The sequence below is a fragment of the Schistocerca cancellata genome, chromosome 3 (genome assembly GCF_023864275.1).
Source record: "Schistocerca cancellata isolate TAMUIC-IGC-003103 chromosome 3, iqSchCanc2.1, whole genome shotgun sequence".
Classification (NCBI taxonomy): Eukaryota; Metazoa; Arthropoda; class Insecta; order Orthoptera; family Acrididae; genus Schistocerca; species Schistocerca cancellata.
The window spans coordinates 729,054,230-729,079,745 of record NC_064628.1 but is presented as its reverse complement, the minus strand read 5'-3'; positions in this window follow the sequence as shown (position 1 = coordinate 729,079,745).

Here is a 25,516-nt window from a genome sequence, read left to right as displayed (position 1 = left end):
CCTACATATCTCCACATATTGCGGTTGAATGGGTTCGAATCCTGGCCTGGCATGAGAACACCTATCTGCTGGGGGATAATAATTTTGATTTTAAATGTGGTTTCACTTGTTGTCAACACTAACGATATCTGACGTTTTCGACTCACAGTGAGACACAGAACTATTTACGAGATCACTGTAAATTCAAGGACGTTATTCCGAGCTGCTGGTGGAGGAAAATTCGGTAGCTGACGTCACTTTGTGTGTAGTCAGCAGCAATACGTGTGGGGTTCGATTACCAGTCAGCACCGAACTCTTCGTCATATTATTTCTAGTTCAAACATGCTCACATGTCGCTTCTGGTGTAACAAACCCGTATTTAACGTTCGTTTTCTCTAGAATGTAACAGCGATTGGTGTCGGGTTGGAGTCATGGGAAGGAAAAAATTAATGTTTCGTCTCGTCATTTCAGTTAAAACTGAATTGCTACTGCCTAGAAAATCCGATATGTCACAGTTGATTGTGCTTCGATAACAATCCGATTAGGTTCTGGGTTCGAATCCCAGTCTCGCACAAAGCTGTACCTCACGACATTTCATGTAAGTTACTTGTGAAGAAGCAAAATTCAACCACTCTCGTAGATCGTTAACAGGGATAATAGATGCTGGGTAGGAATTCGCATCCGCTGAAAATGTTTACGTTATGTATTTTAAAGTTGATGTTTCCTAACTGATACTGTCTAAAATCGAGGTATATCACTCTCTGTATATCTAGTCAGGAATGACTGTTAGTTTCTGTCAGTCACTAAATCTTTGCTTGGTCTGTATGACCTGCGCTTGAATCCATATGCAGATCAAGATGTATAGTCGTGTCATTTGTAGTTCATACATATTCTCAACTAGCAGCTCGTGAAAAACTTAAATTTTTAATGTCATTTTGTGTTAAATAATAAGTACGGTATGTTACTTTGAAGAGGAAATCATGAATACGACGAACTTACTACGTGCATTACCTATCTGACGTTATAATGTGAGTGGTAACATTTCAGGTATGTCATTTATTGTAATAAATGTGAGCTAACAAGGCTTAAGGACAGTCTTATCTGTGATAAGGTGTTCCCTGATGTTTGTAGTATCGTGGTATTACTTTACAGCTTGAATTATTGCGATACAGAACAGTGTTTTCTAGTGGTGATTTGTTGAAACCATTTTCAATAGTCAAACGACTGTATGGAGGAGCGATTAGGGGACCTGCTAGACAGCTGCGTTATGTAGGTTGTGTGCAAATCAGGCGAAATGCAAGTCAGGTCATTCGGATACTTTTGAGCACGACTGTACATAGCATGGGGAAAGGGGTTGTGAAGTACAGACGGTAGCAGAGCCAGGATGGGGAAGGTTTAGACACATTTATTTGGTCAAAGCCTTGTTGACACAAATTTATTATTTAACAATAATTAGTTATACATCCACGTTAATACAATTGGCAGTTTAAAAGTAAATTTTAGCAATAAAATTTTTTTAAGACATTCTCTTGAAGAACAAATAGCCCCACTTTCAAATATTACATAAAGGTACTGTTAGTGAAACATATATTATATCGTACAACAGTGCAACATGTACAAATATGAACAATTACACCAGAAAAATTTTGAACTTGCGATCTGTACTACGTGTAAACCAAACCTTAAAATAGTCCAATTAAACAAGAGTGCAACAAATTCCCTACTGCCGGCAAAAAAAAAAAAAAAAAAAAAAAAAAAAAAGCGGATGGCAATGATAATTTTTTTTTTTGCCTCCTGATTTCACTTCGTGACAAATACACAAAATCAGTTAAGTAAGCTAGTAAGCTACAAGACAGAAAAAACATTAAGAACTGGTGACATGAGTAAACACTATCAAGTTGTAAATCTCATCACGGTTGTGGTTCAAATCAAATGGCTCTGAGCACCATGGGACTTAACATCTATGGTCATCAGTCCCCTAGAACTTAGAACTACTTAAACCTAACTAACCTAAGGACAGCACACAACACCCAGCCATCACGAGGCAGAGAAAATCCCTGACCCCGCCGGGAATCGAACCCGGGAACCCGGGCGTGGGAAGCGAGAACGCTACCGCACGACCACGAGATGCGGGCCATGACGGTTGTGTTATCTAGCAAATTTCTCATTTAAATATTCACGCTACGTGTTCCAAAATCAATTCAGTCAGTCTCGAGAAGAAACACAACTTAATGCACAAATATGGCAAAAACAAGGAATAGATCTGTTTATCCCAAACAATATTAGTAGAATTAGGAAATTTGCAATTTAAACGCACCATTTTTTACGTAGTCCAATGTAATAATAATTTGGACAGAACTTTCATAAAATGATCGATGATAGTGGATACCGTGCCATACACTATGAAACAAATTAAGAATTACTCACAGTAGGCACTTGGCACATGATGATATTCTCTATAGTATTTCAAATCACAAAATTTAGGCTACAAGTACCAACCCCATAATAAGGTAATGATCATGAAATATAATAAAAGTATATGAAAATTTCGGTCTTAGCCAGGTGACGAGAACCACACCAATACAGTTTCCTGTTACACTCCAGTGCTAGGCCAAATAAACAAAAGCTGGTCACGGAGAACCATGCTAAGCAAGCGACCATTCCGTCCTCCCCACATGTTTGCAAACAGCCACACTCATCGCAGTCTTTAATCGACAGGCACCAGTTAACACGCCGCCGCTTCCGTCCTGTCGCCATATACCGACCGAGCCATCCTCCCAAAACTGTGGCCTCGCGCACCAGCGCCAACAGCGCTCAGCGATCACGACCCCTATCGCTGCGGCGAAAACAAGTGAAATAATCTCGTGGGTAAATCAAAAATGCTGAGCCGAGACACGGCTCAGGGTCATCTGATGATTACAGGGAGACCTCAAGAGGAAACACTAATAAAAACGGGTAACTGCTGTTTTGAAAGATTAGTGAAAAGGTTACTCGAGGCAAAGAGCCCACCACACTTTCAACGAACCTTGTTATAAGCCACATAAATATACTGAGTTTTCTTCCCGTTTAGAATTATAGTTCTATTTCCTTTCAAGAATATTACTTTTAACAGAGAGAGTGTAAAACACAACATTCAGTACGACATTGAATGTGATACATGCAGGATGCTGTACTTACATTTTATATCACAAAAAACATAAAATGTTGTACGTGAATCATTTTCTAAAGGTATACAAGGTGCACCTCCCCATGAACCATGGACCTTGCCGTTGGTGGGAAGGCTTGCGTGCCTCAGTGATACAGATGGCCGTACCGTAGGTGCACCCATAACGGAGGGGTATCTGTTGAGAGGCCAGACAAACATGTGGTTCCTGAAGAGGGGCAGCAGCCTTTTCAGTAGTTGCAGGGGCAACAGTCTGGATGATTGACTGATCTGGTCTTGTAACATTAAGCAAAACGGCCTTGCTGTGCTGGTACTGCGAACGGCTGGAAGCAAGGGGAAACTACAGCCGTAATTTTTCCCGAGGACATGCAGCTCTACTGTATGATTAAATGATGATGGCGTCCTCTTGGGTAAAATATTCCGGAGGTAAAATAGTCCCCCATTCGGATCTCCGGGCGGGGACTACTCAAGAGGACGTCGTTATCAGGAGAAAGAAAACTGGCGTTCTACGGATCGGAGCGTGGAATGTCAGATACTTAATCGGGCAGGTAGGTTAGAAAATTTAAAAAGGGAGATGGATAGGTTAAAGTTAGATATAGTGGGAAGTAGTGAAGTTCGGTGGCAGGAGGAACAAGACTTTTGGTCAGGTGATTACAGGGTTATAAATACAAAATCAAATAGGGGTAATGCAGGAGTAGGTTTAATAACGAATAAAAAAATAGGAATGCGGGTTAGCTACTACAAACAGCATAGTAAACGCATTATTGTGGCCAAGATAGACACAAAGCCCATGCCTACTACAGTAGTACAAGTTTATATGCCAACTAGCTCTGCAGATGATGAAGAAATAGAAGAAATGTATGACGAGATAAAAGAAATTATTCAGGTAGTGAAGGGAGACGAAAATTGAATAGTCATGGGTGACTGGAATTCGTCAGTAGGAAAAGGGAGAGAAGGAAACATAGTAGGTGAATATGGATTGGGGGGAAGGAATGAAAGAGGAAACCGCCTTGTGGAATTTTGCACAGAGCATAACTTAATCATAGCTAACACTTGGTTCAAGAATCATGAAAGGAGGCTGTATACATGGAAGAAGCCTGGAGATACTGACAGGTTTCAGATAGATTATATAATGGTAAGACAGAGATTTAGGCACCAGGTTTTAAATTGTAAGACATTTCCTGGGGCAGATGTAGATTCTGACCACAATCTATTGGTTATGAACTGCAGATTGAAACTGAAGAAACTGCAAAAAGGTGGGAATTCAAAGAGATGGGACCTGGATAAACTGAAAGAACCAGAGGTTGTAGAGAGTTTCAGGGAGAGCATTAGGGAACAATTGACAGGAATGGGGGAAAGAAATACAGTAGAAGAAGAATGGGTAGCTCTGAGGGATGAAGTGGTGAAGGCAGCAGACGAGCAGGTAAGTAAAAAGACGCGGGCTAATAGAAATCCTTGGGTAACAGAAGAAATATTGAATTTAATTGATGAAAGGAGAAAATATAAAAATGCAGTAAATGAAGCAGGCAAAAAGGAATACAAACGTCTCAAAAATGAAATCGACAGGAAGTGCAAAATGGCTAAGCAGGGATGGCTAGAGGAGAAATGTAAGGATGTAGAGGCTTGTCTCACTAGGGGTAAGATAGATACTGCCTACACGAAAATTAAAGTAACATTTGGAGAGAAGAGAACCACTTGTATGAATATCAAGAGCTCAGATGGCAACCCAGTTCTAAGCAAAGAAGGGAAAGCAGAAAGGTGGAAGGAGTATATAGAGGGTTTATACAAGGGCGATGTACTTGAGGACAATATTATGGAAATGGAAGAGGATGTAGATGAAGATGAAATGGGAGATAAGATACTGCGTGAAGAGTTTGACAGAGCACTGAAAGACCTGAGACGAAACAAGGCCCCGGGAGTAGACAACATTCCATTAGAACTACTGATGGCCTTGGGAGAGCCAGTCATGACAAAACTCTACCATCTAGTGAGCACGATGTATGAGACAGGCGAAATACCCTCAGTCTTCAAGAAGAATATAATAATTCCAATCCCAAAGAAAGCAGGTGTTGACAGATGTGAAAGTTACCGAACTATCAGTTTAATAAGTCACAGCTGCAAAATACTAACGCGAATTCTTTACAGACGAATGGAAAAACTGGTAGAAGCCGACCTCGGGGAAGATCAGTTTGGATTCCGTAGAAATGTTGGAACACGTGAGGCAATACTGACCTTACGACTTATCTTGGAAGAAAGATTAAGAAAAGGCAAACCTACGTTTCTAGCATTTGTAGACTTAGAGAAAGCTTTTGACAATGTTGACTGGAATACTCTCTTTCAAATTCTGAAGGTGGCAGGAGTAAAATACAGGGAGCGAAAGGCTATTTACAATTTGTACAGAAACCAGATGGCAGTTATAAGAGTCGAGGGACATGAAAGGGAAGCAGTGGTTGGGAAGGGAGTGAGACAGGGTTGTAGCCTCTCCCCGATGTTATTCAATCTGTATATTGAGCAAGCAGTAAAGGAAACAAAAGAAAAATTCGGAGTAGGTATTAAAATTCATGGAGAAGAAGTAAAAACTTTGAGGTTCGCCGATGACATTGTAATTCTGTCAGAGACAGCAAAGGATTTGGAAGAGCAGTTGAACGGAATGGACAGTGTCTTGATAGGAGGATATAAGATGAACATCAACAAAAGCAAAACGAGGATAATGGAATGTAGTCGAATTAAGTCAGGTGATGCTGAGGGAATTAGATTTGGAAATGAGACACTTAAAGTAGTAAAGGAGTTTTGCTATTTAGGGAGTAAAATAACCGATGATGGTCGAAGTAGAGACGATATAAAATGTAGACTGGCAATGGCAAGGAAAGCGTTTCTCAAGAAAAGAAATTTGTTAACATCGAATATAGATTTAGGTGTCAGGAAGTCATTTCTAAAAGTATTTGTATGGAGTGTAGCCATGTATGGAAGTGAGACATGGACGATAACTAGTTTGGACAAAAAGAGAATAGAAGCTTTCGATATGTGGTGCTACAGAAGAATGCTGAAGATAAGGTGGGTAGATCACGTAACTAATGAGGAGGTATTGAATAGGATTGGGGAGAAGAGAAGTTTGTGGCACAACTTGACTAGAAGAAGGGATCGGTTGGTAGGACATGTTCTGAGGCATCGAGGGATCACAAATTTAGCACTGTAGGGCAGCGTGGAGGGTAAAAATCGTAGAGGGAGACCAAGAGATGAATATACTAAGTAGATTCAGAAGGATGTAGGTTGCAGTAGGTACTGGGAGATGAAGAAGCTTGCACAGGATAGAGTAGCATGGAGAGCTGCATCAAACCAGTCTCAGGACTGAAGACCACAACAACAACACAAGGTGCATTCAAGTTCTAAGGCCTCCGATTTCTTTTCAAATTAACTATTGACCCGAAATCGATGCAACTGGCGTTACTTCTCGACGTAATCTCCCTGCAGACGGAAACATTTTTCACAATGCTGACGCCATGATTCCATGGCAGCGACGAAGGCTTCTTTACGAGTCTGTTTTGACCACTGGAAAATCGCTGAGGCAATAGCAGCATGGCTGGTGAATTTGCGGCCACGGAGAGTGTCTTTCATTACTGGAAAACGCTAGAAGTCACTAGGAGCCAGGTCAGGTGAGTAGGGAGCATGAGGAATCACTTCAAAGTTGTTATCACGAAGAAACTGTTGCGTAACGTTAGCTCGATGTGCGGGTGCGTTGTCTTTGCGAAACAGCACACGCGCAGCCCTTCCTGGACGTTTTTGTTGCAGTGCAGGAAGGAATTTGTTCTTCAAAACATTTTAGTAGGATGCACCTGTTACTGTAGTGCCCTTTGGAACGCAATGGGTAAGGATTACGCCCTCATTGTCCCAGAACATGGACACCATCATTTTTTCAGCACTGGCGGTTACCTGAAATTTTTTTGTTGGCGGTGAATTTGTATGCTTTCATTGAGCTGACTGTCGCTTTGTTTCTGGATTGAAAAATGGCATCCACGTCTCATCCATTGTCACAACCGACGAAAAGAAAGTCCCATTCATGCTGTCGTTGCGTGTCGTTGCGTGTCAACATTGCTTGGCAACATGCCACACGGGCAGCCATGTGGTCGTCCGTCAGCATTCGTGGCACCCACCTGGATGACACTTTTCGCATTTTCAGGTCGTCATGCAGGATTGTGTGCACAGAACCCACAGAAATGCCAACTCTGGAGGCGATCTGTTCAACAGGCATTCGGTGATCCCCCAAAACAATTCTCTCCACTTTCTCGATCATGTCGTCCGACCTACTTGTGCGAGCCCGAGGTTGTTTCGGTTTGTTGTCACATGATGTTCTGCCTTCATTAAACTGTCGCACCCACGAACGCACTTTTGACACATCCATAACTCCATCACCGCATGTCTCCATCAACTGTCGATGAATTTCAATTGGTTTCACACCACGCAAATTCAGAAAAACGAATGATTGCACGCTGTTCAAGTAAGGAAAACGTCGCCATTTTAAGTATTTAAAACAGTTCTCATTCTCGCCGCTGGCGGTAAAATTCCATCTGTCATGCGGTGCTGCCATCTCTGGGACGTATTGACAATGAACGGGGCCGCATTTTAAAACAATGCACATGTTTCAATCTCTTTCCAGTCCGGAGAAAAAATATCGGAGGCCTTAGAACTTGAATGCATCTCGTATTTTCCACAAAGAGCTCAACTCGTTACCAGTTTCATCATCACAGTTTGAGACAGCTCGATAGTCACAAAACCACATACAAAAACCTGAGAAAATCTAAATGATGTCTGTCCATAGAGATAGACAGGTTTCTCCGAAATAGCAAAGCTGTTAGCCTGGTTTATTAGGAATAGCAAAGCTGATTTGTTGCGCTACATATAGCTAGCGGTGAATTACCCACATATAAATTGTCTGTCGATTCACTTACTTCTTTATGCCTTTAATATAGCCCAGAATGACGATTAACGTATATTGCAATTTTTACCAGAGGCTTCTTCTATCTCTCTAACTCAGCCACAGGAAGGGACACACTGTATCGATTAATCGGCTCCCTAACCACTCGTTCAGCTGAGACATGTGGTTACTTATAAGATGGTATCACTTTCATACTGAAATTCATCACACAGCAAATCAGGTGTCCACCTCCTGGCTAGAATGAACACCCGGCGTGTTTCGTAATGAAGACAAGTAATCCCGCCTGTTACAATTGAAAACTTCTTTTCCTTACGTTAGCATCGAGATACCATTTCTCGTTACCAGTACCTTTACAGGACTCGAATGGTCGGTGTTGATCACAAGTTAGTTGATGACGAGCCAGCAGAAATGAACATATTGCCAATCGTTGATTTTTGCGGTTTTGGCTTAAAGCATGCAGTATCCATACATTGAAGTTTTGGACCTTCGCCATTACATGCAAATGTTGAAATATAGTGAAATGGTGACAGTTCATCACATTTGCCAGTTCTCGAGTACACTGATGTTCATCATTGTCAATTAATGCGTATACACGATCTTCATCAAACCCCGAAGATATTCCTGAACGTGTACATTCACAAACGTCAAAACGATCCTACTTGAAACGATTCAGCCATTTTCCTTCCGTGCTCTATCCAGTAACATTATCCCAATACACGGCGAAATTATTTCTGGCTCACTCCGCTGCTCCACCCCTGTATTGAACTAAAACGGAAGAATATGTCGGAATGGTTGCCATTTCTCCACCTCATCTTCTATCGTGCAGAGCTCCACTCACTATCTCCAAACGATAGAATGACAATATGTAAATCCAAATAGCAACAGTGAACTACAAATTAAAAAATTACAGTCGTTAAGGAAACCCAAAGCAACCAGAATATCATCATGCAAAAACAAAAAGAAAAAACGAAAAAAAGAACGGTACAATCATAATTAAATTACCTAGTTTCCAACAGTGAAATCTCGTAAAATAGCTGCGGCAATGTACAGTGATATAAGTAAGAAGCATTACTGGCGCATAGCAATCAACATCAAATTTCACAGTTTGTGACGTGGATACATTACAAATTTATAGCATCCTAACACAAGGAATGTGAACACTATTTTTGTTTTTATTTGTTTTTGTCCCACTCCCTCTACGTCCATATTGCTTCATTTCACCTTTATTCGCATCATATTTTGATATCGTTGCTTTAGAACGGGAGTACCAATAATGGATGGTTATACAAACAGACCCACTACAATGGTAAGATTCTGAAATCATTTCCGGGAGTACGGCTGATCAAATACGCCTGAGGCCTCGATTATTTTGCCGTCCCTACATCGCTTAAGGCAAATGTGCGAAGATTACTTTGAAAAGAACACAATGCATATCCTTCGTATTACTCCCCAAAATGGCTAATGCTCCGTGTAAAACCCACTTCTCTTCCGTGGGACATTCACTCTCAAATTTCTGTCTCCAGTTACCTCACGCTTTCAACGGCTATGTGGAAGTTACGTGACGGTTCAGTACTGGCTCTAATAGTAAGGGACTCATCGTATACTTCCCTTTGTATCTTTCATTTCTGTTAATGACCCTCCTTAGTTATAATACCTTTTAAGAATGTCTGATTGGTCTGTAAGAATGATGCTTCTTACTCTACCACTACCACAAGATAATCTGACATTGAACCCCTTACCAAACGTATTTGAGCTTTATACCACAAAATTCAGATGTATTCCACCAAGCAATAGTTCGATAGAGTAACAGTTCATATGTCACGAAATTTGGCGAAATAAACCGAAGAAGTATTATTGAGGGAGCCATTTGTGTACCTCCCCGAAAGACGTAGAGACGCGCAGGAAAGTGGTTACCTGATTACAGAATTCATATTTGGAAAACTTTATTCCTGAATGCAGTTACTATTTGAATTCGTTACTTTCATGCTACTCCCGTATTGGACAACGTTCGGAATTTTAATTCGGATTTGTTTCCGACACGTGAAGTGTTGTTCTTGAAGTCACCACATAACAACTGCTTCTAAATCGTGCGAAGTTCAGACAAATAACATGGCAGGTCATAAAAGGATTTAACTATTACCTTCAGTATAAATATTTTAATCTTTTTCTGAGACCATTACCGGAGTGTAGCTTTACCAAAATCAAGACAAAAGGTTTCAAATGAGTATAATTTACTCAGATCTGAAATGAGAATGATAGCAATGGGTGGTTTTACAAACTGACTCGGTACAATAGTGAGACACTGAACTCATAATCGGGAGAACGTCTGTTCATATATGCGCCCAACCATAACAGTTTATGTGTGCCTGTTGTACTTAAGGTAACTGCTGTAAAGTTTCCTTTCAAGAGAACATTGCGGATATTTTACGCCATCATTCCCCAACATAGCTAGCGTTTCGTCTACTGTAACCTTCTCATCCATGGAACGTAAAGTCTGAAATTTCTTTCTCGAGTTAGCTGATGCTTTCAACTGGTATACGAAGGCCCATCACATTTGTGTTTTAGCTGCAGTCCTATCCCTACGGGTCGATATGAGTAATAAGAGGCTCATTGGTTGTCAGATCATAAGGTCATATTTTCCTTTCTTTCCGTGATTGACCCTCCACCGTAGTGATACCTCTTAAGAATGTGTAAATGATCTGTAACTAAGCTAGATTGTATTCTGCCTCTAAAACAGCATAACCTGCCTTTCTATGTTCTAACACACAAGTGTGAGCTTCATAACGCAAAATTCAGAAAATGTCATTAAAGCTACAATTCGATTGAGTAACAGCCCAGGTATCCTGAAATATGCCGACTAAACTCTCGAAGTTTTGGTGAGAGACCTATTTGTGAAACTTCCCCCTAAGAGGCAGTGACCCACTGAAGAGTGATCAGTCGATTGCCAAATTTGTATTTGAGCCCCGATATTCCTGAATACAGTTGCTGTTCCAATTAGGTAATTTCATGCTTGACACATGGGACAAAGTCTCTGACGGGAGGCGTGCTAGGCTAGGTTCTGCAGTTGCACCGAGCGAGGTGCGCAGTGGTTAACATACTGGACTCACATTCAGGGGGCCGACGGTTCAACCACCCGTCCGGCCATCCTGACTTAGGTTTTCGGTGGTTTCCCTACATCGCTTTAGGCAAATGCCAGGATGGTACCTTTGAAACGGCATGACCGACTTCCTTCCCTAATCCGATGAGACCGATGACCTCGCAGTTTGGTCTCCTCAGCAAATCAACCCAACCCAACGCTTCTCTAGTTGCGATGACCAGTGCGTCCGAATGGTGCAGTGGTCAGCGCACCTGCCTGGTAAGCAAGATACCTCGCTTCGAATTCTGGCCTAGCACAAATTTTCGATGTTCCCCATCGATTTAAATCATTGCCTAATGACATCTAATTTGAAATGCTTTGTGTCTTTATTCATAGCGACTGCAGGATCAAAAATGGTGAGTGTTCTTTCGTACATTTTAACAAGAACAGGCACCACATATTTAAGTATGGCTTTGACGGCCAATGGTCACTTATAGTTCAATAGAATTAGCATTCAAATCGGAAATAATTACTACAAAAGGTTTTATTGTTTTAATGGCTTCGTTTGTGTCCCAGTATGACTATCCTAGGTTTTCCCCCTCGGCGGAGTTGTGGAAAAGTGGTGGGGGACAAAAATATACCCGAAAAAGGAGTATCTTTTAGGTTTTGTGATTATATCTCGTAAATGACTCATAATATCGTAAACATGATGTAATTAAAAGTAGCAGGGCATGAAATTCTGCATTGAATGAGATCATCCGCATATTTTTTGGACCACCAATTCCCATACTAGTGCTCTTCGAAACTGGACCAATTTTACAAGTTCATGAAAAATTGCGTTTTAACCTCTGTTTTTTGGTAATATCTTTGAACCTAACCCGTCTATCAATAAAGTGGTTCATACAAACGATATAGAGGAATAAGTTCTGCTTTCGATGAGACCAAAAGCGAAATGGGCCACCAGTTTCTGTACAGCTAAGTTTGTACTTTCATTGCTATGCATGTAAGGTACTTCACATTTACAAATCTAGGTCTCTAGATCAGTTTTAAGCAGAAAACTAAAAAAAAAAAAACATTATCATGAGTAAAGATTGAAAAATAAATTAAAAAACTGTTCAAACTTAGAGGTAAATTCTGACTTGACTCAGACAATGTATCAGGATGAAAAGGAGGGTATTGCTATTTTTACCCATTCCAAACAAACAAAAAAATAAAAGCTCATGGTCTCCAATGTCGCATCTATGGGAATAAAGACCTAGATAGATTTTAAAATTGTCTTGCAGTCTCAGTGGTTGACTTTCTCGACTTTCCTACTGATGGTTGTATGACAGAAGCTGTGATAGGTTGGTCAATTTCTAGGCCACTGTTACATTCCATTTTTTTTCCAATCTTCTGACTGACTTGAAGCGGCCCGGCACGAATTCCTCTCCTGTGCCAACCTCTTCACCACGCAATTGTTTGCTGGTTGTATTCCAGTCTCTGTCTTCCACTACAGTTTTACCCTGTACGACTTCCTCTGGTCCTTGATGTCTGAACAAATGATCTATCGTCCTGCCCCTTCTAATTGTCTTTGTTTTCGTGTATTTATTTACTTTCCGACTGTGCGCCAAACCTCCTCATTCCATATCTTACCGGCGCACTGAATTATAAACATTCGTCTGTAGCATCACATCTGAGATGCCTCGATTCTCTTCTGTTCCGGTTTTCCCACACTCCATGTTTCACAACAATTAAATGCTACAAACGCACAGTCTCAGAAATTTCTTCCTTCTCTTGGACACGAAGCCATTTTTTCCAATGCTAATCTGTTTTTGCTGTCCTCCTTACTCCGTCCGCCCTGGGTTATTTTGCTGCTTGTGTAGCAGAATTCGTTAACTTCATCTACTTCGTAACCATCAATCCTGATGTTAAGTTTCTCGCTGTTCTCATTTCTGTTACTTCTCATTGAGTTTGTCTTTCTTCGATTCACTTTAAGTTCATATTTTGTGCTCGTTAGACTGTTCATTCGATTCAACATATTCGGTAGTTCTTCTTAAATTTCATTGAGAGTGGCAATGACATCAGCGAATATTATCATTGATATCATTTCACCTAGAATTTTAATTCTACTCGTGAATCTTTCTTTTATTTCCCCAATTGCTTCTTCTGTTACTTAGTGTTGCTATTTTTTTCCTGTATAAATTAGTAAAAGAATACGGAAGCACTAAACTGATAAAGCAGTCGTTATGACCACTAACCTAATAACTGGTACGTCTATATTCTTCACTGATAACAGTGACGACGAGTCATGGCGTGGAATCAATGAGGTCTCGGTACGTCTCTAGAGGGAGTTGGCACAGCTGCACTCACAAGTAACTCAATTCCGTAAATTCGGGGGAAGAGGGCAATTAGCTGTGACGCCACTTTCAGTCACATCACTGGTTTGTTCAATTGGCTTTAGATCTAGCGATTTGGGAGTAAACACACCAAATCGTCTTTGTGTTCCTCGAACATGTCATGGTCTACACGAGTATGCACGACGGAGCCGCAGCCGCCACCAACTTAACTCTGTCCCGCAGTATGATTGTCAAGGAGCTGTCCCCCTGGAAGACGACGGATTGGCACCCACCCATCAGCGTGATGAAGAAGGTATCGTGATTCATCAGACTATGCAACGGTCTGCTACTGCGCCAACGTACAGTGCTGATGGTTATGTGCCCATATCAGTTATAGCTGCCGATGTCGTGGTGTTAATATTGGCACATGAATGGGTCTTCGGCTGCTGAGATCCATCGTTAGAAGTTTTCGGTGTACTGTGTGTTCAGACACACTTGCACTCTGCCGGAAGTCTGATGATAGTTCCACCACAGTTCACAGCCTGCCCTGTATTACCAGTCTGCCAGTCTACTATGTTCGACATCCATAGTGCAGGGTGGCCACCCAACTCCGCGACGGCTGGACTTGGGTTAACCTCGATTTGGCCCCTGTTGAACACGCTCACCACAGCACTCGACGAACACCTGACAAGTCGCGCTGTTTTCGAAATGCTCGCGCTGATCCTCCGGGCCATCATAATCTGCCCTAGGTCAAATTCAGATCGCGCGCCTTCCACATCTTACATACAGACAGCACGCTCACTGATACTCCAAGCACAGTGCGTGTGTCTGATTACCAATCATTCCTCACCAGGTGATGCTTCTATCGCTGTGATTTACATCGATAGTAGGTCGGTGGTCATAATGTTCGGTTTGATCAGTGTAAGTCGCGCAGGAAACCAGCAAATTTTCAACTGTCAATATTCTATATCTTTTAAAGTTACTTTCATTGAAAACCAGTTCACTAATAATCTATGGAACTCTGACTAAAGAATATTGGGATACTATTTTGTGGAAATAACAGCCTCATACCTCAATTCTATTACTGTTTTATTACTTTATTTACTTATATTTCATTCTTCGCCAACAATTCCGGGGCACAGTTTCAGTTTAAAGTGCTCATGCTAATAAGGACGAAGGGTGTTAGGCAGGAATTTGCCACAGTAAATAACCAAAGATAATAGCAGACTAAGCTTGACAACATTGTTTATTACAGGACTGAGTGCTAGAGAATCCTGAAACTAGATGCAAAGTATGAAATAAATATCATAAAAACAAGAAACAGTTTACCTGTACCACTCCGTTAATAAATTATTTCATTCATTTGCTAAATAGTTCAGGTTGTGAGCAAGTGGATCCGTTATTTGTTTAATAATGATGTTCAGTAATAATAAATTTCATTAAGCTTTTCAAGAGGCTCTTGTATTACGAGTACTGTAATTAGGGTATTAAGTTTACCTGTTTCGCGCTAGAGTTCAGTGTAAGTTCGCAGTGGTTCCGTATTGCCGAGCCCATTGGGTACACTACCACGAGAACTAGCTACACTCATTCTCATAAATTAAGGATAATGCTGATACATGGTGAAACAATGCTCTGGTGGGCGGTTTGCGGGATTAAATCACCTCGGGGTATGACCATGTGGTGCATCTGACCTGCGATCGTCGCATGATGGCGCTAGCAGCAGTCCACATACGAATAAGGGTGTTGGTGCATGTCAGAGTACGATGCAGCGAATAAGTGTACAGACGTTTTCAGACGTTCTAATGGTGCCTGTGTGTTGGACATGGCTCAAAGAAAACATATTGATGACGTTATGAGGGGTAGAATACTAGGGTGACTGGAGGCTCGTCAAACACAGCAGGTCGTAGGAGGGGCCCTCCGTGTGCCACAAAGTGTGATCTCAACATTATGGCAATGATTCCAGCAACAGCAAACGTGTCCAGGTGCTACAGTAGCGGACATCCACAGTGTATAACACCACAATAAGAACGATATCTCACCATCAGTACCCGGAGATGCCAGGTAGCAGCCGCTGGAACAGTTGCCTCCAGACACACAGTCTACAGACGACTGAAGAAAATGTTCAAATGTGTGTGAAACCTTATGGGACTTAACTTCTAAGGTCATCAGTCCCTAAGCTTACACACTACTTAACCTAAATCATCCTAAGGGCAAACACCCTTGCCTGAGCGAGGACTCGAACCTCTGCAGGGACAAGCTGCACAGTCCATGACTGCAGCGCCCAAGACCGCTCGGCTAATCCCGCGCGGCTACAGATGACTGAACAGACATGGTTTATTCGCCTGGAGACCTACAAGGTGTACTCGACGGACCGCTGGTCACAGTAGAGTGCGTAAAGCCTGGTGTCAAGATCACAGTACATGGTCAATGGAACAGTGGTCCCAGGTTATGTTCACGGACGAGTGCGAGTATAGTCTGAACAGTGATTCGCGCCGTGTTTTCATCTGGGGTGAACCAGGAACTAGATACCAACCCCCTAATGTCCTTAAAAGTTACCTGTATGGAGGTAGTGGTTTGATGGTGTGGAATAGGATTATGATTGGTGCACGTACACCCCAGCGTGTCTTTGACAGAGGAACTGTAATACGTCAGGTGTATCGGGATGTCATTTTGCACCAGTATGTCCTCCTTTTCAGGGGTGCAGTGGGTCCCATTGTTATACCTTTGCATAAAAAAGGGGATAGATCTGATGTCATCAGTTACTGTCCAATCTCCTTCTAACAGCTTTATCCTAAATTTCTCAGAAAGTAATGTATTCAACAGTAGCTTCACAAATCTGTAAAAATGAAGTACTAACAAAATGTCAGTTTGGTTTCCAGAAAGGTTTTTCAACAGAAAATGCCATATATGCTTTCACCAATCAAATTTTGAATGATCTGAATAACTGAACACCACCCATTGGAATTTTTTGAGATCTCTCAAAGGCTTTTGATTGAGTAAATCATGAAATTCTGCTAGACAAGCTCAAGTATTGTGGCATGAGTGGGAAAGTGCACAAATGGTTTAATTTGTACGTAACTGGAAGAGTGCAGAAAGTTGAAATAAGCAGTTCTCATAATATCCAAAGATCAGCACTTTCCTCAAACTGGGGAACTATCAAGAATGGGGTTCCACAAGGGTCAGTCTTGGGCCCTTTGTTGTTCTTAATATATATTAATGACTTGCCATTCTATATTCATGAAGAGGCAAAGTTAGTTCTCTTTGCTGATGATACAAGTATACTAATCACACCTGACAACCAAGATTAAACTGAAGAAATTGTCAATAATGTCTTTCAGAAAATTACTAAGTGGTTCCTTGTAAACAGACTCTCACTGAATTTTGATAAGACACAGTACATACAGTTCTGTACAGTAAATGATATGACGCCATTAATAAATATTGACCTTATTCAGAAGCATATATCTAAAGTAGAATATTCAAAATTTTTAGGTGGGTCCATTGATGAGAGATTAAATTGGAAGAAACAAATTGATGATTTGCTGAAAAGTTTGCGTTCATCTACTTATGCAATAAGGCTCATTGCAAATTTTGGTGAGAAACATTTTAGTAAATTAGCTTACTACGCCTATTTTCACTCATTGCTTGCATATGGCATCATATTTTGGGGTAATTCATCACTGAGGAATAAAGTATTTATTGCACAAAAGCGTGTAATCTGAATAATAACTGGAGTCCACCCAAGATCATCCTGCAGACATTTATTTAAGCATCTAGGGATATTCACAGTAGCTTCTGAGTATATATACTCTCTTATGAAATTTGTTATTAACAACCAAACTCAATTCAAAAGTGATAGCAGTGTGCATAACTACAATACTAGGAGAAAGGATGATCTTCACTATTCAAGATTAAACCTTACTTTGGCACAGAAAGGGGTGAATTATACTGCCACTGTAAGTCTTTGGTCACTTACCAAATAGTATCAAAAATCTGACAGATTACCAACAAGTATTTAAGAAGAAATTAAAAGAATTTCTGAATGACAACTCCTTCTACTCCATAGAGGAATTTTTAGATATAAATTAGGAAAAAAAGGAAAAACCAAACAACAAATTATAAAAAAATTAAAAAACAAAAAATAAAAAAGTCGTTATATTAACTTAATCATGTTCTTAAATTAACTTAATTATGTCAAATATTGGTAAATTTGACTCGTTCCACATCATTACGAAATATCATATTCATGATCCATGCAACTAGTATTAATCTAATCTAATCCCACCTTTCTCCTGATGGATTATAACGCACGGCCTCACCGACTTGCCTAGAAACAGAAGATATCAGGCGAATGGAGCGGGCTGCCTGTTCTCCAGACCTAACCCCCATCGAGCACGTCTGGGATGCACGTATCGCTGCACGTCTTCAAACCCCTACGACACTTCAGGAGATCCGACAGGCTCTCGTGCAGGAATGGGAAGCCATTTCCCAGCAGCCGCTCGACCACCTGATCCAGAGTATGCGAACCGCTTGTGCAGCCTGTGTACGTATGCATGGTGACCACATCCCATATTGACGTCGGCGTACAAGCGCAGGAAACAGTGGCGTTTCGTAGCACATGTGTTTCGGAACGGTTTTCTCAAATTATCACCAATACCGTGGACTTACAGATCTGTGTTATGTGCCTATGCTATTAGCACCAGTTTCGTGTAAAGCCACGTTGTGTGGCACCACATTCTGCAATTATCCTTCATTTATGAGCATGAGTGTGTTTACCAGTAAAATAATGACTGCGTTACAAATCTTGTCATTGTATTCTGTGAGGTTAACTATGCAGGCTGATAATCGGTTTCACATTTTCAGTGGTTGTTTCACAGCTTTTACCAACAATTCATAAACCTCAGGAGCGTAAAGGCTGACATCTTATGACAGATTGTAGGTGCTGTCTTTTATACAGCATCCGAGTTTCAATCGTTGGTGACTGTTCCCTCTGTGTGTTGTGGTTTTGATAAACTGCTATAATATCCCAAGTATTGAATATCAACCGATGCAGTAATATCAGTACAACATTGCTTCAAAGATACTCAAGCACTGAGTTTTTTGTAGAATTTTGTGGCTGTTATTGCAGCTTAATTCAATTTGGAAAAGCACTAAGTAGCTCAGTGGAGTTGCGTTGGTTAATTTTAGACAAGAGGATACATTAAATACGGTACACAGGATAGCAGACTTGATATTACCGCAGCACATACACAGCCATTACATTGAGCGCTGTAATTACACTAGAAGTGCTCCTCAGAATTATCCGTTACTAAAGAGAACATTCATAACACATTCCTATCTCTTACACGGGAACAATCTGTAGGACGCATTATATGCATACCTATGAAACTCAGTTGTGGAAGCTTGCTGCGTATTTGTATTTCTCCCGCTGTTCACCTCACAATGCTGAGGATACTTCATCCCGAAATATATTCGAGAAATACTCGGGCAGTTCATACGCACACTTTATCGCAACAGTGGCTTGTTCTCGGCACAAGACAACAACGCGATCCTTCGTTAACTGCACGTGTTCTCAGTTACTGCCGTGCCTTTAACTTTTGCGTGAAGCATTTTATGATTGCAAAGTGTTGTTAGGTCCACAACCCTACTCAACACTTATAGTTCATCACAGAGGGTTTGAAATCATCCAAGAATTTATCCACATCGCCTCCACTCCTGCGACGATTATTTACTGAGGACAGAAACTAATGAATTTTGTTACTTTTATGTCCTTAGTTTATGGTCACCCTTATATCTAAATGAACGACATTTTTGTATAGATGCTAAGGAACACTCACAGGCAAAGATCTCAACAGAGAAGAAGCTCTCTTTCGGTAAAATACATAGAATGTTGTTTTCATTGACACACACACACACACACACTCACTCACAAACACACACACCTACGCTCGCAGTCGTGCAACTATGCAAATATCATCGCAGTCACACAAAGCCACATGACGATGAACCATATAATTAAATACAATAAATCTAGATTAAAAGTTACTTCTTGTTGTTCGCAACTATGCATCACATATTACGATAGTCAGTTACGGCTTGCATTTTATTCACGTACCAGAATTACACAATAAATTACCGCAGATGCTAGTGCTCCAGCAATTATCGAAGCATGCCATCAGGTTGGTGTTAATATATTTCATCAAAAATTTTGGATGTAAGGCGCATTGTGCCACGCAATACGGTAGTAAAATTGAAGCTGCGTATCATCAGATCCCTGCGTGTCACATTACGTGCATTATTGGAGAACTTTAAACTGCAGTAACAACGCAGAAATGTATGCGATTCTGTCAAGAGAGAGAACCACTGCCTTTCCCACGCTTGCTGGGGCAATACCTCACACGTTTGATGATCGGTGGTCTACAGAATGCTGCAGCGCGGCCTCCATAATCCGTTGACCTTCAGTCTTGAGTTTCCTGGCTACGTGTACAATGGTGTATTCTACACCCATCGGATGATGCTCATTTTACAGTACTGTGCAATCCATATATCAGATCGAATCCGAGATGAGCAGTATGTGTACATACGAGGCCGTTAGTCCTTCAGAAGTGGCAGCAAATTCTGCAGTGACGACGGAGACGTCGCTATCATTAGACAGAATGACTAATATCTCAATAAGCAATATAAATACGTAAGCTTTCGCAGCCGGAGTTAATCTCGTTAAATTCGTTATGGGTGTACATCCACGATATGGTGTAATATAGTATGTAAAATACTGAAATGCTAAATCAACTTACGTTTAGGCTGTGGTGCTACCACCGGCTGGACGTACACCCCATGCAGAAAGCGCTACTTTCTCCGCAAGAACCGACAAGTTTATCACCGATTCGGTGGACTACCCCGCAAGCCTTGTTACCCACGAATAGTCTCCCGTGTATTCCCGCGTCTCTCCTAAAGCCAGTGAGAATTATTTTGTGGCTGCTAAAAACTAATATACACTCCTGGAAATGGAAAAAAGAACACATTGACACCGGTGTGTCAGACCCACCATACTTGCTCCGGACACTGCGAGAGGGCTGTACAAGCAATGATCACACGCACGGCACAGCGGACACACCAGGAACCGCGGTGTTGGCCGTCGAATGGCGCTAGCTGCGCAGCATTTGTGCACCGCCGCCGTCAGTGTCAGCCAGTTTGCCGTGGCATACGAAGCTCCATCGCAGTCTTTAACACTGGTAGCATGCCGCGACAGCGTGGACGTGAACCGTATGTGCAGTTGACGGCCTTTGAGCGAGGGCGTATAGTGGGCATGCGGGAGGCCGGGTGGACGTACCGCCGAATTGCTCAACACGTGGGGCGTGAGGTCTCCACAGTACATCGATGTTGTCGCCAGTGGTCGGCGGAAGGTGCACGTGCCCGTCGACCTGGGACCGGACCGCAGCGACGCACGGATGCACGCCAAGACCGTAGGATCCTACGCAGTGCCGTAGGGGACCGCACCGCCACTTCCCAGCAAATTAGGGACACTGTTGCTCCTGGGGTATCGGCGAGGACCATTCGCAACCGTCTCCATGAGGCTGGGCTACGGTCCCGCACACCGTTAGGCCGTCTTCCGCTCACGCCCCAACATCGTGCAGCCCGCCTCCAGTGGTGTCGCGACAGGCGTGAATGGAGGGACGAATGGAGACGTGTCGTCTTCAGCGATGAGAGTCGCTTCTGCCTTGGTGCCAATGATGGTCGTATGCGTGTTTGGCGCCGTGCAGGTGAGCGCCACAATCAGGACTGCATACGACCGAGGCACACAGGGCCAACACCCGGCCTCATGGTGTGGGGAGCGATCTCTTACACTGGCCGTACACCACTGGTGATCGTCGAGGGGACACTGAATAGTGCACGGTACATCCAAACCGTCATCGAACCCATCGTTCTACCATTCCTAGACCGGCAAGGGAACTTGCTGTTCCAACAGGACAATGCACGTCCGCATGTATCCCGTGCCACCCAACGTGCTCTAGAAGGTGCAAGTCAACTACCCTGGCCAGCAAGATCTCCGGATCTGTCCCCCATTGAGCATGTTTGGGACTGGATGAAGCGTCGTCTCACGCGGTCTGCACGTCCAGCACGAACGCTGGTCATACTGAGGCGCCAGGTGGAAATGGCATGGCAAGCCGTTCCACAGGACTACATCCAGCATCTCTACGATCGTCTCCATGGGAGAATAGCAGCCTGCATTGCTGCGAAAGGTGGATATACACTGTACTAGTGCCGACATTGTGCATGCTCTGTTGCCTGTGTCTATGTGCCTGTGGTTCTGTCAGTGTGATCATGTGATGCATCTGACCCCAGGAATGTGTCAATAAAGTTTCCCCTTCCTGGGACAATGAATTCACGGTGTTCTTATTTCAATTTCCAGGAGTGTATAATGTCGGTGGTCACCTGACACCAACAGTAACGCTATGTATGGTAGCGCTCAGTCAACACCTAAATTGTTCAAATAAAGTACGGAAATGCAGCCGGGTGACGTCTTTAAAACCACAGATATTTCGACCGGTGCCCACGCTGTGTTTTCAAGGCCAAAATGCAAAAAGGAAATACTGTGCAAGGGAATTCAAAGCCTCTGTGTACGCAGCATTACTGGAAAGGGTAACACGCAAGCTCACCCTCACACAGCCAAACAATATGCAGTGTAAAAACTAGAGCAACAACACAATCTAAGTTGAGGGATGTTAGATGTCATTGATACCGTATATTAATAACCAATCATGCACTCTCTCCGTTTATTTTTGAAAACGGAGAGGGCAGGATTCCACGTAGAAATTGAGCGAAACCCTCTGCGTCTGGTTACACGTTCACTCCAGAATTTAATTTCACCTGATGCCTCATTAACACTATACCGACATCTGGAATAGTATGCCAGAAACAGAGTATTGTTGAATTTCATAGCATGACGAGTGTCAAGGGAAACTCTACAATTTTATTTTTGCTCGTCTATTGCAAGCGTGTGCAACGCTAATGGTCAGAGCACTGGACCTCGACAGTCATGACCGTCAGACCAGTATCAAACTTTACGTACGCTTAAATGGATCCTAAACGTTTTTAGTGGTCGAAAAACTGATTTCAATCATATTTCCACAAAACGCGAACAATCCTGTTAAAAATGCTTTCTGCGTAAGGCAAAACGGCAGTAGACGTTTATGGCTCCTAGTTATTATAATCACTCACTTGTTAAAGACGCTTGCTGCGTAAGGCAAAACGAAAATGCTTGCTGCGTAAGGCAAAACGGCAGTAGACGTTCATGGCACCTAGGTATCATCATCGCTCACTAGGTGCACGGTTGGTCGGTAGTGTAAAGTTTGTTTCCCCTGCCTCTCACTACAGCCATTCTGCCGAAAGGTGACCTCAAGATGGGCTAACTCGGACGACAGACGCTATGGGACTGAGATGATGTTGGCCTGTGAACCAAGGTATGAAGTACCACTTCACGCTCAGTCGGATAGAGAACTATCAGCTTGTAGATACAAGTCAGCTTGAGGAGTCTTTTGAGGAGTATTCCTGTATACGGCATGTTACAACTGCAAATTTTTCATATGTTTTCTGCTTTTACTGCACTGGGACAAAGACGAATGAGCGCATTGTGGTAGTAGTGAATAAGATCGTTGACTCTCTGTTTAGCTTTATCTATGTCTGACTTGTTAATCAGTCAGTTATGCAGCGATGAGACAGTCGTATTTGAGGCATAGTACTTCGCAGTTGAGGTTTTCAAACAATGAGCCTATTTTCTGAGAGAAGCTGTGTAGAATACTTTACTATGAAGATGGAAACAAAGCTATGAGCTTTCTTGTTCATGATATTAGAGAAGATATTGAAAGTATTTTAAACGTATGTTTATAGTTTCTTTGTAATGAGAGAATTTTTTAATTGTTAGAGTCTTATTATGTTATGCAGACTTGTGGTCAATAAAAAGAGTTTGATTTCTCAAAAATGATTTTTTTTAAATGAAGCATATCTCCATGATTCATAGTAAAGTTTTGGATCTTTATCTTGTGTGCATTGCATCCTACGCAACACGAAGCAACAGATTGTTTCTGACAAAATAAAGTCGGAGTAAATTATTCATCTTTAGCTGCTGCACCTGATGAGCTCTGTTTCCTTTCGAGAAGATCAGAACTCCAGACACAAAAACAACATGCTGAACAAGAGTTAAATCACTTTTATTTCAGGGCAGATCTCATCTCGCCTTGTTGTGCCAACAATGTTTAATCAGGATTGTCAGGTATCAGGCTAGAAAGTACTTTAATTTTCAGTGAACGGAGTTGACAATTTCACAGTTATTTTCTTGCGAGTAGAGCAGTAATTTATTTTTGCGTGTATTCTTAGTCTAACATTGCACTTGATACTACACTTCACACATTATGAGTTTCGGTACTGATTTTCAGTTATATAGTTTTAATTAAGCACAATTACTTTGTTTTTGCATTTAATTACATTCATTTTCCTTATTTCAGATTTTGCATTTTCTGAAGTTTAAGCTTTTATTTCACGACACACTTCCCATTTCGAAATCATTGTATTCTGTTTCCTCTTAGACAATTTATAGAATGGTTACACATCTTATCATCAACCTGCGCCCTGGCCAACACATCAAAGAAGGGAATAAAGCCACCCTTTTCTGTCTGCTTCGTGAACCAAGTAATCGGATGGATTGTATTTAGATGATCTTAAAAGCCATTCTGATTCCACTATTGAGGTCAAACAACATTAGTATCGTCTACAGATCTGAGGAAACCAAGTGGGTTTCAATGCCGCCGTCTCCAGGGCACATTCCTCGAGGGCCGTCGTAAACATATTGGCAGTAATAGGTAAAGACGCATTTCCCACCGCAGCTGCATCTGTCTAAACATAGTGATCGTCACTGAATAAAATCTAAGTGGAAGTCAACACATGTTGAAATAGAATCAACGGTTCAGCACCAAACCTAACCTCATACACAGAGGAACCAGAGTGAAGACAGAGACCACCTCAAAACTTACTGAAATGCAGTCCGCCTATCCAGAGTATTCCTTTTCCCGCAGTAAGAAATGCTTCGAGTTCTTAATATGAGGCTCACATCTACTAATAGACGCAACAAGTACGTCGGTGTCTTTTCACACGATATATCTGAGTGTCAACAGTGCTCACAATCCTCTCAGATGAACCTCCTCCTTGTGGATCTTCAGCACGACATGTAATCTAGGGGGACAGCACAACAAGAATTCGGATAGTCTCCTGAGGTATAGAAATTTTACTCAGGAGACTGTTACACTTTCTCTCAACGCTTTTCGAAGGGTCAGCACTGATATTGTGATAGGCTGAATTAGATAGTAAACATTGCACATTTTGAACGTGATCGTACTTGTTCAACAGAACTGTAGCAACACCCGTGTCCACGTGTAAAATATAAACACCCCAACCTTCTCTATGATGTTGTAAAGCAGCCCTCTTAGTTGCTATTACATTAATCCTGGTTGGACATGCGCTAGTCAGCACACGATATGCTTTCTACCTAACTTCTTCTGCAGCACAAGAACGTAGTTTGAAAACAACTTGTTCAACAGAAATAATAAAATCAATAACTGGTAAACACCAGGGCGTCGGTGCTAAACTGAAACCTTTCTCTAGCCCGAATAAAGCTGCGTCGTCGAAAGCTTTCTCCGGGAGACTGATCACAAAACGTCGAGATATACGAAGTGCGACAATAAAGTAATGGCACTGATGACAAAAAAATGTTGTTTACCGTTTTAGTCAAGTTTTGTGTTGTCTCCTTCAAAGTAGTTCCCTTCTGATTGCACACACGTTTTCCAGCCTTTCTGCCCTTGATGGTAACATTTCTGGGACTCATCTTCCGTAATATGCTCCATGACCCTCGTCACAGCTTTTTGGAGATGTTGTGTTGTTTGGAACTGGTGACCCTTGACCGCCGTTTTGTCTCTTGGAAATAGAAAAACGTCGCACGGATGATATCTGGTGAGTAAGGTGGCTGTGGTAGTGCTAAAATTTTTTCCAAGTTTAAAAAT